We start from the raw sequence: 14,507 nt of genomic DNA on the forward strand, positions 1-14,507 counted from the left end.
CGGGAGAACAGATGAAGAAGGCGGCAGAGATCAAGATGATGCATCTACATGTCAAGACCACTGAAAACTGCCAGCAAACCACCAGAAGCTGGGGGAGTGGCATGGAAGAGATTCTTCTCACAGCCTTCAAAAGGATCCAACCATGCTGACCTGTTAATTTAGACTTCCAGCCTTCAGAACTGTGAGGCAATCAGTTTCTGTTGTTTAAACTATGCAGACTGTTACATCAGCCCTAGCAAGTTAATACTGGAAATTTACTGATTTAAATTACAAATAGAAGTCCAGAGGCAGGGTAGATTTCAACTGTGGTTTTATCAGATCTCTACCTGAATTCTGTCAGATGATCCCTCTTTAATGGGTCAAATTTGTGCTCTGGCTGGCTTCCCTCATGGTAGTAAGAAGGTTTCAGGAACAGCTAGCCCAGTTGTGTAGTGGTTGAGTTTGCGCATTCCTCTTTGGCAGCCCAGGGCTTGTGGGTTCGGATCCCAGGCATGGACCTGCACATGGCATGTCAAGTGATGCTGTGGCAGTGTCCCACATACAAAATAGAGGAAGATTGGCACAGATGTTAGCTCAGCGACAATCTTCCTCAAGCAAAACGAGGAAGATTGGCAACAGATGTTAGCTTAGGGCCAATCTTCCTCACGAAAAAAAGAAAACAAGAAAAAGGTTTCAGGAGCTCCAGGCATCATATCAATCTCCCAGCTATCTAGAGAAAGAAAGAGCATCTTTGTCCCAGCATTCTAAACAAAAGATTTGGATTTTCTTTGGACTGGCTTAAGTCACTGCTAACTAACTATGGTGACTTAGTAATTAGAAGTATTGAATGGAATAAATAAATCAGGAACTCTTAGATTTGAAGATAAGATCAACTTCCCTTCAAGTAAATGAGCTGCATGGGGACAAGAAGTATACCTGAACAAAAATATTATACCATGGAAAAGTGGAAACGAGGGAATGGAAGCCCAGTACGCAGCAAATGTAGACATCTTTTGACCAGAGATGCATATTTTAATATTACTTGTGCTTTCCAAATATTTTAAATATCAGCTTTATCCTTTGTAATTTCTGATTTAATGTTTTCTTCAAAAAGAAAATGCACATTTCTTGAAATTGTTAATTTTATGTATACCATTTATAATTTGTTTTTAATACAATTGAGAATAGAATAGATTATTATAGTTCATTGCATATATTTATTAATGGCTTATGACTAGTAAAGAGAAAATACTACTGATATGTAAAAATACATACGGACACGAGGAGTAGATGAGAGTCAGTGAATTTTTTGTACTTTTTAAAATATGCATTTGTTTCTTAATATGAGTATTATCATTTTTTATAATGATGAAAGATAAATTTAATTAAAACAGCATTTTAAACTCATGAGCCTGTATTACTCATTTCATTGTTATTTCTTTAAAAAATTCATATTTAAAAATTTTTAAATAGCTATCTTAACTTATAAGATGGCACTTTATATTTTCCAAGAGGCACCCTATACTTTCTTATGCTGCTGAAAGTCATCTGTATTTTCCTTATGAGAGGAAAAAATGAAAATGGGTATTTTAAGATCTTGATTACTGAAATTACTTTTGGAAATGAAAACATTTCAAAAGTCAACTTTATAAGACGTTGTTGTGTATGTTTTCTACTCCATTGACCTAGGCTGATTTTGATGACTTAAAAAGAGCTTCTGAGTAGGAAGGGCGCCACCTAATCTACAGCCCTCAATGTTCTCACTTTAACAGATGGTGTATTTTGTAAGGAATACGGCATGAGAGAGACACATTTGGTAAGCAAGTTTAGAAAATAATGTCAGGGCGGGATCTATGGTGAAATGTAATGAGAAAATATTGTATTACTGTGATGTGATCAAAAATTGAAATGAAAGCCACAACAGTATTTATCTAGAATGATTGCATTTTAAAGAGCATCTGGACTTCAATGCAGTTTTCAGATTGATAAACTGCAGTTAACCGATATTCAATTTACTAGAGTAGCAAGTCAGGCAACCAGATGAGATTGGGTCAGAAATACGCAATAGTTTCCTATTTATGGGTTTTAAATGTATTTCAGAGATTAAATCAGAGTCTTTCCATTACTTGAAATAAAAAACACTTTTCATTCTTTGATTATTTGCTTTTTTAAAAAAAAAAAATTAGTCTGTATTTCTTTGACTCTTTCCTTTCCCAGTTTCAAGCAGCAGAAAATTTTCTGTGGGATTTTGAATTTATTTCTTTCTGGTACTCCAGCTTAATTAACACCAAGTAGTATCTCAAAAGACCGCAAACCTAAAGTATGCCCCTGTAAGAGCTACTACAACATTTGTATGTCACATTTAGTTCTGCACTGCTTCAGGATAGACATTGTTAGAAAACAATGACGGCCATAACTCTAGAATAATTAACATGTATGTAATAAATTCATAATTTTCACGAAAATTTTAATTTTTCTTGTTGTGGACTTTGCATGTTTCAAGTCTCTCTTCTTTACTAGTCTCGTATCTTATATTAAAAGAAAAATTGGGTTCCTATTAAGTGCCATTTATTATACTAAATGCTAAGAATGCAAAAATGAGTAAGTCCTTATTGTTATCCTAAGACAAATCCAGAGCAATTGGAAAGATAAATGGAAAAGTGAAAATAACTTTATATTGTGATGATAAGGAGGAGCATAGAGTAGTATCCTGAGGAGAGGCATCTATCCTTGGAGGAGATAAACTGTGAAGTGCATTGTGGGGAATAAGTCGGAGTTAAAATCAAGAAAGGAGAAGGGGACAGGGGAGTTGAGGGTATCCAGAGGGAGGAAAAAGAATGAAGAAAGTCATATATAGAATTAATACCATAAAATCGATTTTCAAAAGGTATTTTTATTGAGGGCTTTCCTTGAGTCAAGTGCTAAGCTCTTTAGTCGCATTATTTTTAAACAATCCTGAGAAACAGGTACAATTTTTCTCTCTGTATTATGGGTGAGGAATAAAAACTGCTCAGTATTTGATAAAATGTTACGTGGAAGGCATATGGTGATATGAACATAAAGCTGGAGCTGGACAGGGAACAGTTTAAAGAGGAGCTAATCTTTTAAGTTAAGGAATTTGATTTTTTGTCCAAAGATGATAAGATGTCCATGCAGAGTTTTCAGCAGAGAATCGGCATATTTACTGAACATTTCAGATAGATTACTTTGGCCACTGTGTGGAGGGTGGATTCAAGGGGCACACCATGAAGGTGGAGACACATGCTTGGAAGTGAAACTTCAAAGGCAAGGGATGCTGGGAATAAGAACCTAGAAGAGTGAGAGCAGGGCAGAGAGGATTCATGTCTACCTCCATTGGTGGTTTGAGAATGACCTGCTTCTTCCACAAATCCAACGTTTGTACTTTGGTGAAATAATCACAATAAAAAATTCTCTTAAAGAGAAAACTAAAACATTTAAAAAAGAAGAAGTGGAAGAAAAAAGTTTTATATAGAGGCACGGAATTAATCATTTTTAAAAGTGACTTTTCCCTTTTCAACTTCCTGAAAATCAAATAATGAAATGAAGGCAGCCTGCAAGGCATCCCGCACTAGTGTCATGCAGAAAATGTTAGATATTTTAGATTTGTAGTGTCGGTAACCACCATGCCTGGGTGTTTAAAGGTATCTTTCCACTATTAGATCCAGGTGTCTCAGTTCAGGAAAAAATTGAGAGAAGAATAGGGAACCCCAAAGTCTCTGCAGCAAAAGAAATGGTTTCTAATTGTGCTATTTCGATAAACGAGTCCCTTTCTTAGACTGTGTTGTGAAGTCTGTCATCACTGCAAATTTGAAGGCAGATGTGACAGCAAGACAGCCAGGAGGATGAGTATTTGAGTGGCAGACAGAGCTGGAAGACTTGAGCATGCACCGTAGGCCAAGCAAAGAGAAAAGACAAAATTACCAAGTTATGGCAAAAGTTCAGGACGTGGAATTAGTCAAATGTGAGTATGACTACCAGCTCCACCAAATCTTAGAAACCACTTCCTTAGTTGTCTCAACCAGGTTTCTCCATTGATATAATAAGGTTTGACTTGATTTCTAAAGTTTCTGGATGCTTCTGGCTATGATAGGAGGGCTCTGGTCTTCAGTGGTGCATTGAAAGACAGAAGTCAGGAGACAGCATTATAAAGAGTCTTAAAATCCATGTGGGAGTATTATTTGCCTCCCTCCCAGGCATCCTTGAGATCATCATTGTATTCTAGCAATAGCAGAATATGCAAAGTGAATATTGAATTCTTCCAAGGAGTATAGCTACTTTTCAGTGGAGAACACATTAAAAAGAAATCATAGGAAAAGATGAGTACTGGAGTTAAGAAAATTAAAATTAATTTAATGAAAAGCATACACAATTTTTGTAAGCAAGATTTCTCAACTTTTTTTTTAGGCATTTAGACACTGCCTTTAAGCTTAGTGGAATCAATATCCATAAATAATTTAAACTAAAATTCCAATTGAATGTTAAGATTCTTTTGAATATTTTAACTGCTTTAAATAGGAGATGGCAAATATACAAATACATTGATTACAAAATATATTACTGCACTGATACTTAAAACTATTTTAAAATCTCAGCACCATGTCATTATCATTTCTATTCTTGTTTAATACTTCCCAATGTTTATAATTGTTCTTATTCTGATGACTTACTGGGGTTAGAATATTTAGAAACCTAATATATGTAAAATAAATTTTCAAGCCAAAAGTGATTATAGATTCTGAATTATCAACCAATCAGTGTTTGTTTTGAGTCATTAGATCTGGTTCATTCTCCGAAGGCAATTCTAGCCAGTAGTTCATTAGTCGTTGGTTCAAGCTTTGTTTTCAAGTATAAACTTAATTTGTTACATCAATAGTTTGTTTGATCTATTATTTTCGTATGTCTTTTTTTAACCTAACTTTTCTCCACAAATTATGCACACTGTAATTTTTTGGTGAGTATTATAGAAGCCAATGTTTTGTCTGTTCTTAGATATTATTAAAAACCTCTACATTCATGTTCATAGCAGCATTATCCACAATAGCTAAAACATGGAAGCAACCTAAGTTTCCATTGATGGATGAAAGGATAAGCAAATTGTGTTATATACATACAATGGAATATTATTAAAAAGTAAGAAAATTCTGACATAAGTCACAACATAGACAAACCCTGAGGACATTATGCCAAAGGCAATGATCTAGTCTCAAAAAGACACATACAGTGTGATTCCACTTATAATGAGATACTTAGGGTAATCAAAATCATAGAGACAGAAAGTAGATTGGCGGTTCCCAGAGGCTGGGGAAAATGGGGAATGGGGAATTATTGTTTAACGTTTACAGAGTTTCAGTTGTACAAGATGAAAAGAGTTTTGAAGATGGATGGTGGTGATGGTAGCACATCATTGTGAATGTATTCTAATGCCATTGAACTGTACACTTAAAAATGGTTACAACGGTAAATTTTATTTTCTGAGTATTTTGCTGCATTAAAAGACATAAGAAAAAAACAAAAATAAACAAGCAAAACATAAAGACATTCTATCTGTATCTAATCCCAGTTACTAGGTCCTTCAAAAAATTTCTTTCATACTAGACAAAGGATTCAGTCTACACGGTAAAGTCTTCTCCACAGAATGTTTAGCTAATACAGGAAACTGAAAAATCTTGTAGAACTCTCTTCTGCCTGTATATTTCACATGGCATTGGGACTAAATTTTCTTTCCCATTCTTGGTATAGCCACTAACCTCTCTAAGATGATTTGCATAATTAACAATCCCCCATATTCATCATTTTCTATTATTCTGAGAGAAGCAAGCCCATCTTGGGCAGTTTATAAACAAACGTATACTTAATAGAGGAAAGAGTTTATGCATATACATTAATACTCTTCCACCTTTGTATGCAATTAATATATACACTTTATGTTAATTTTTTACTTTCAAATTTCACTATGAAATCATGGCCTTTCAAGAACTGAATTTGTTTCCAGTGATTATGAGGCCGTTTTCTGTCGTTATTAATTTAAATTATCACAGCCAGCCATTGTGAGCCCCTTTAATATGGTTCCTTTGTCCTTTTAATATGCCCCCAGGCATCCTTCAAAAAATCCTTCCTTCTAACAGTGAGACTATATTCTAAATCCAATTTGAATTTTTCCTGCCCCAGAACATAGACTCAATCACGTTGCAAGCAGCATAGTTATGTTTTAGCAGAGAACACATTGGAAAACAAAATCATAGGAAAAGATGAGCACTAGCATTAAGTAAGTTTACTGGGTTTGTTATGAGACTTCTTTCACTGAACACATAGGAAAAGATATTTCTTTTTGTTCATTTATTTTCATTGCTATTTCCAATTTAACATTTTGCAATACTAACTTGTTGTCAGATGGAGTTTTGTTAATCACTAATATTTTCCATGACACTGAAAAGTGAGAGTGGGGATAGCAGGCAGAAGTAGTAACTGGTTTTGAGACTGAGAATCTTCCTTATCTGTCTTTATATTGCTTACTGGGTAAATATATCCCAAAGTCAAGAGTCGTTAGTCATAACCAGAAGAAAGATAAACATTTGCTTACTGAACCTTACCTCTGTGAAGGAGACAAGGGGATGTTAGGATAATATAACTGGATTAAAATGACATGAACCCAATAGAAATGACAGCATTGAATTAAAGATGGGGCTCCGGTTCCAAAGATAGAGGGAGATAGATAGATAGATAGATAGATAGATAGATAGATAGATAGACAGATAGATAGACAGATAGGTAGATAGATAGATTACACATTATCTCCTCTCTACTTAGCATAATGAGATATGGTTAACATTCAAATCAGTAGACCAAGTAAAACAAATCACCCACCCCAATGTAGGCTGGTCTCATCCAAACCATTGAAAACCTGACTGGAATAAAAAGGTGGAGTAAGAAAGAATTCTCTCTCTCCCCTTTACTGTCTTCAAGATGAAACATTCATCTTTTGTCTTTGGATTCAAACTTGGACTAGGACTTACACCACCAGCTCTACTAGTTCTCCGGCTTGCCAAGTAACAGATCTTGGGACTTCTCAGCCTCCATAGTCACATGATCTAATTCCATATAATAAATTTATATATAATATAGTATATATTTATATATAATATCTACTTAAATATATAAAATTTTATATATGTCCTATAATAGGATAATATATAGTAAGGTAATATATAATAATTATATATAATAATATGAATAATAATATATGTCACTTTGATACTGTTTCTGTGGGGAATCTGACTAATACATATTGCAATTCTTATTATATAAAACTGAAAAGTCAGGAAATAAAAGTTGTTAATAAGTTATTTAGTAATATAAAATAAATACAACAAGAAAAGGCTAAGATAGTTCCAAGTGATTGTGACAGAGAAGGGAGAATTGAATGAGTCAGGGGACTATATTTTTCAATATAAATCTTGATAAGTTATTTTGTATTTTGAACTATTTACAGGTATTTCTATGAGGACAAAACAAATAAAAATACTACTGACCCAGGATAAAGGATATGGTGAAAATTGAAATAAAGCGTACTTTCAGACTCTAGGAAGAGGAAGAAAAATATCAGATATTTCTTAGAACCCACAATAAAAGATGTGTCCTCTTTGAAACAAGAGAAGAAAACCATACAGAGAAAAAAAATCTAAAATGAGAAGCACTGACTACAAGCTGTGATGAAAATGATAACAGCTAACCAACTCTGAGTACATAAAATGTAAGAGGCACTCTCATAACTGCCTTGTGTGATTAACTAATTTAATCTCACAACAATTGTATGTGGTGACAATATTATTATCCCAAGTTTACGGATGGAATAAAAGGCACGCAGAAATCAAGAAACTACCCTGAGATCACCTAGCAATAAATGATGACTAGAGCTTGTATTTGAAGCTAAAGACATTTGATTCCAAAACACAGACATTTAATCCCCACACTATAGTGTCTTTTGGGGAATTGACAGAATTGATGTATATAATAGAAAGACAAATGAGGGCATCTGGGGCAGAAAGAAGAATGTAAGTAAATGTGTGGAAGGAGAAAAGAATCACTGATAGAATAGACACAAAGAAGATTTAAGAGAACATGGTCCTAGATCTAGCAATGATGCTGCCTTACAGTGTGCCCTGCGGCAGCCATCGCTGATCCTTAGTCTCTTCATCTAAAATTGAAAAACTTGCCTAGATTAGCTCTGATAGCTTCTAATTCTAAAAAACTATATAGGCACAATTATTAATGGATAGATCACTTAAATTCAACTCAGTTGAGATCACTCAACTTTCTTATCCTTACATTTCCAGAGAGGAGAAAAGCTTCAAAATTATAGGATGATCTGGCATCCCCCATGGAATGTTGTTTATTTTCATTTTTGGGGAAAGCCAACTTCTCCATTCATTTTTCTCATAGGCATTGTTCCACTCCTCCCCTCACCCCGTGTTTATTTTCCTTATCAATGAAATTTCCTATCACTCAATGTCATAAACTGTGCACTATCAAAAACAATGTGATATCTCTCATTATCATAGCATTAAGTTAGTCATTCTCAGCCCTGCATGCTTATGAGAACTTCAGTTAAAACACAAAACAATAATAATAATAACAAACATTTGTGCCTGATCCTTGTGACCTATAGTCTGAATTAATTGGCAATTAACATGGTTTCAAAGGTCAGTTATTCTAATATGAAGGCAATTTCTGGAACCATTGCCGTAGACAAGTTTAGCACAAGCAGACTGACTATGGACTAAAGGTTTACACGTGAGCCTTGGCAAATTGTCAACTCATTACATATCATTCCATGTGCTTTCTGAATGAAAATCACCAGTTGGTTAGGCACTTTTGTGAAGAAAACAACTGTGATTAACTTTAAAAAGGGGCAGTGTTACTCAAAGTATATGGTATGGCTCAAAGAGAGAAAAGCTGTATAACTAGCCAATACAAAGGACAGGACTGAAGGCATCTTCTGGGACCAAGGTAGCAGAACTGATGGGGCTTTTTAGGCCACGAGCATTAAGATAAATCAGCTCCAATCATTTTGTTATCCTTACCACTCTGCTCTTGATTCAAATTTCCAACAAGAGAAGTCTGGCTGGCCAAGTGGGTCATATTTCCCTTAACTAGAAGAGGATAGAGTGAAATCAGTACAATGAGAAAGACATAGTTTCCCAAAGGGAAATCAGAATTTTATTACCACTAAAGAGGAAATAGATGGTAAGCAGTCAAAAATAAAAAATATCCAATCAAAATTCCATTTCCTTATATACACCACTATATTACTATGAGCAATACTGCTATAAAAAATATCCAGTATATAAATGTTTAAAGTTACATATCGTCAGACAATAATTATGTCCTTTAACAAAACCTTATTGCACAATTCCTTTAATAAAAAATTTCTCAATTGCATTGAAATATGATTCCATTAACAAATACGATTTCACAAACATTTTAGTTGTCTTTTCTTCCTTCTGTAGAAAAAAAGGTATAACTCTACTGTACTTGGGAACTTCAGCATCTTTTTTATCTTCAACACCATTGCTGCCTTGTTGAATATGAGCCAGTGGAAACTTAAGTTGCCAGTGAGATTCTGGTTATCTAGAAGAGTTGATAAATCATAAAATAAACTTACACTAGCTAAGAAGAGTTCCAGAGCTCTCTTCTCACATGCTTACTACTGGTAATAGGGGTTCTTTTGGAAATGTATTATTTCAAATTTGTGTACCTTGTCTCTTCTACATTTCCTCCAAAACACTTTCCTAAGCACTGTTGAGTAAACTTTGAATTTTTTAAATTTTCTATTTATAAGACATCTGAGAATATTTTGAAATACATTGGATGCAAAAATTGTCTCTATGAATATGTCCATCCCCATGGCAGCTTCTACAGTTTCCAATCTATAAATGCTATGATTTCTTGTCAGATGGTTGCAGAATTTAAGTATGTTTACATGAAGTATTTTGTATAAAATATATTAGAAAGTTTAGGGTGATATTTAATAAGAAAGAAGCCGATTATAGTAATTTTCCAGAAAGACAAAGAGCTTGCCTTAGTCTTCCAAGAAAACATAGATCTCATATCAGCTGAGAAGTTGTTATTAGTAAATCAGGCTAAAATGGCTTTTTATAAGAGCACAATGTTCATGTGGTAGATGAATGTATCATTTACTCAAAAAAGAGTTATTTTAAAAAAATGGCTTCTACCCAAAAGTGTACTTCTTTGATCTGGCTAGATCAAATGAAGAGAAGGAGTGTGAAGATGTAGACCGAAAGCCAAGAGAATTCTCAAAGGGCTTTCTCAAACATCTAATTAGATCATCATCGTAAATCTTCAAAGTAAGTAGAGGTATAATAATATTTGATGAATGAGAAATGAAGGCTAGAGTGGATCTTCTCTTTCACACTAGTTGGGAATTACCTACCCACTGAGGATGATCAGAGGTGCTTGATAAAGTATAAAAGCATATCCTGGGAAGCATTCTTAGAACAAGATCCAAGAGAAAATGGAAATTCAGAGAAATGAAATTGAAAAGCCTATTCTTTGGGGATTTTTCAATTGAGTAAAGGAAGTTGAATGCCTGAGAGCTATTGACAGCCTTGTCGGGCTTTGATGACTAAATATACATTGAATTCTTGAAAGGTACCTCCCAGAATTAGGGATTAATTGGAGGTAGCCCTGTTTTCAGCGGCTGCAAAGCAAATTCAAATCATTTCAAAGCCTTGGATTAGATGAACTGATTTAGATTGCTAGTGTTTCTAGGCACCTTGCAAGAGAAAAAGTAAATTCTTTTTTCTACAAAGAACTGCTACAAATATTTTTTCAACTAAACACCCAATACACAATGCAAAAATAACAAGGTGCACAGAGAGGAAAGAAAATATGAAAGAAAACCTGCAGAAACAAATTAAAACAAATGAATCAAAAGAGGTTCTAGAAAAGAAAAGTACCATGAAAAGAACATGATTAACAAACTTGACACAATTTACACATATAGAATGCTACACTCCAAAATTGCACAACACTTTTTTCGTACCAAGCACATACACAACATTTACCTATCAATTTTGTTGGCAGTCCCCAACACTAACCACAGATTTGATAATTCACTGGGAGGACTCACAGAACTCAACATAGAGTCATATTCATGACTATGATTTATTACAGCCCAAGGATACTGCTTTGGATTGAATTCTGTTCCCCTCTCAAATTCATATACTGAAACCCAGTATCTCAGTATGTGGCTGCATTTGTAGATAGAGCCTTTAAAGAGGTGATCAAGTTAAAAAGAGGCCATTGGAGTGAGTCCTAATCCCATGTGACTGGTGTCTTCATAAGAAGAGGAAATTTGGACACACCAAGAGACACAGGGTCAAATGCACAGAGGCAGAAAGTGGACGGCCATTTGCAATCCAAAGAGAGAGGCCTCAGGAGAGCCAACCCTCCCAGCACATTGATTTTGGGCTTCTAGAATCCAGAACTGTGAGAAAATAAATTTCTGTTGTTTAGCCACCCTGCCTGTGGTATTTTGTTATGGCAGCTCTAGTAAACAAATACAGATACCAAGAAACTCAGCAAAGGGAAAAGGCACATGCAGTGAAGTACCAAGAAAACCAGGTATGAGCTTCCAACAGTCCTTTCCCAGTGGAGTTACAAAGGACACATAACTTCTCCAGCAGTGAGTTATGACAACATGTGTAAAATGCTGTCACTAGTCTCATTAGAGATCCAGTGGCCAAGGGTTTTATTAGGAGTTGGTTATGTGGGCACTTTCTGGCTATCACATGTCAAAATTCCAGAAGGAAATTAGTTGTTCAGTTGAGTCCTCAGTTCCAAAGGGACAACCAAAGGCAGTCAGTTCCAAACAGCTTTGCTTATCCCTGACGCCAGTTCATCCTCCTCACAAATGTGGATGACGCCTGGAGGTGTTCTGTGTGGAAAGTGCTGGGGCCAAATCCTGCTGTCTCACAGACAGGTGTGATCATAGGCTCAGCTATGAGATTGATTCAAAATGCTCAAGCAGTTTGGAAAGTCAACACTGGGGATTTTTCTTTTTCTGTGAGAGGAGGAAAAAGCGTCCAGCAACAATTTTGAAAATCAAAGATTATTAATTCCTTCTTCAATGCCCATGCTTACCCAGGTGCTGGGATTTTGTTTCTTCTTGTTGTTATAAAGAGGGTGTTTCATTCAGCAATCATAACATCACACTTTCTCAGTTATCCCTTACTCTCATCCAGATCATTCTTCTAAAGGATTGTATCCAAGAGTGTCCAAGGATTTTCTCAGGAAAAACAAAAAAAAACCTTATACAATCTAATCAGAAAGACATAGTATGTTTAGGAATTAGGACAGAATCCTGAATTTTCAAAAATTTTTGAAATAAGTTTATACAACCTCCAATCCCTTTCATTCTGATCGTTTACTTAGTGAGCAATCTCAAAAAAAAAAAAAAAATCACCATTATCCGGGAACGGCTGCATTTAATAATAAAATTGCCTTACTGAGATGTGAGCACCAGGAAAAAGGTGCCTCAAGATATCAGTTCACTGCTGCAAACTACAGCTAATCAGGAAAACCAAAAACAATAAGTCAACAGCAGCGAGACATCCTGCAGGGGGTCAAGAGTCTCATCTGTGGAGAGTGGGTGGAGAGTTCACTGTCCCCACAATGTGCCCTCCTTCCAACTTTCAGCCTTTGGCAGAAAGAACAAGTTGTGAATACAGTCAGTCTCAGAAACATACAATTGATCAGAAACTCAATTTCAAATAGTTCTATCAGAGAATGGGCTCTTTTCTATGGTCATTTGTACGCGACACAGATGGTTCAGTCAGCATCAAGAGTATTTTCGTAGTTTATGTTCGTTCTGAGGGGAATCCTAAATGGCAGTGCTTGTAGAATCTGAGTTCTGTTCCTTAAGCCTGTCTGCCTTCAGTTCAGCATAGCCCATGCTGAGGCCAAACCAGCCCGTAACAGACAATACTAGGTTTCAGTTTGGAGTCATGTCCAGGCAATAAGTATCTGAAATCAGATTAAAAAAACCTGGTGGTTTTTCTTTAGTAGCTGTTAACCTGAGATCCTAAGGGGCCAGACTGCTGTGATCCAAGTCCAAGAGACAAGCAAGAATTTCCTGAGCTTTATTGGTCTTGTAAGTCTTGTAGTCCAAATTGATCCACTCAAAAATATTCACATGAGGATAGAAAATTTCTGCCTCTAAGGGTCAGATATCTGATTTCACAAGAGCTTATTAGCAACTAAAAACTATTTTTACAACATCAAAAGTGTATCACCATCTGGAGATTAACTCTGTTTATGTCTCTTCCTTTATTCAGAGGCTCTAATAAAAGACAGAAATTAGAGCCAAAAGCATCAGTTAGGAAGACATACTTTGTTTTAAATATTTAACGAATTTAAATTCCAACCAACTCACCAGTGACAAAATACAAGAAATCTGTGTCCCACTGTAGTTTTCTTTGCAGCTTTCCCCGATTGTGATGATTGCTTTAGAATGTGTGAAATCACAAGCATTTACAAAAATTTTTATTACATATGCAGATGCAATGACCACAAAGTACAAAGCCAATTAAAAATCTCCCTCTTTGGAGCCGGCCCGGTGACGCAGCAGTTAAGTGTGCACATTCTGCCTCGGCGACCCAAGGTTCACTGGTTGAGATCCCAGGTGTGGACATGGCACCGTTTATCAAGCCATGCCGTGGTAGGCGTCCCACACATAACGTAGAGGAAGATGGGCATGGATGTTAGCTCAGGGCCAGTCTTCCTCAGCAAAAAGAGGAGGATTGGCAGTAGTTAGCTCAGGGCTAATCTTCCTCAAAAAAAAAAAACTCCCTTTTAAATTTGTATTTGTTATTGCAAATTTATTAAAATTTCAATCAGTAAATTCCACATTTACAGGTTTAAGATTACAGTTACCAGGAAAGATCCTGCTGGAATGCAAGGCAGGGATGGGGCCTCTGCTGTAGTAGAAGAAGCATTTAAGCTGAAGAAATGGAAAGAATGTTTTCCCTTTTATCCCTTCTGGTTTCTCTAAAGCTTTGCTTCAGCTCTGGCAACAGATTTAACTTTTTTTCTCCCACTTGGAGGAGAGAAAATACAAACTTGTAACATTTCTGGCCCATCCAAAGCTTACCTTTGGAAATGTTTGTGCTCTTTGTTTCTCCTCCCACTGGGAGGAGAGACAAAATAAAGACATCATCCAGTATGTATTTTTTTCTCCTCATTTCAGTTAGGATGGCCAAAAAAAGCTAGATAATCCAGTAAGCCAACTCTCCTGGAGTGGATATGTCATTTTCAAATTCCATATATGACTTTTACCTTTCACAACAGACAGCAGTTCTTCTGCTGTCTATATCATGGATGACTTACAGACCCCCAGGAAAAGAGGGGTCATCCTTCTCTGCTCCTTGAATCTTCCTTTTCTCAAACAACACTTTTGCCATATTTCAGTGGGTCAAGGTCAGTCTAAC

The sequence above is a fragment of the Equus quagga genome, chromosome 4 (genome assembly GCF_021613505.1).
Source record: "Equus quagga isolate Etosha38 chromosome 4, UCLA_HA_Equagga_1.0, whole genome shotgun sequence".
In the NCBI taxonomy this organism is placed as follows: domain Eukaryota; kingdom Metazoa; phylum Chordata; class Mammalia; order Perissodactyla; family Equidae; genus Equus; species Equus quagga.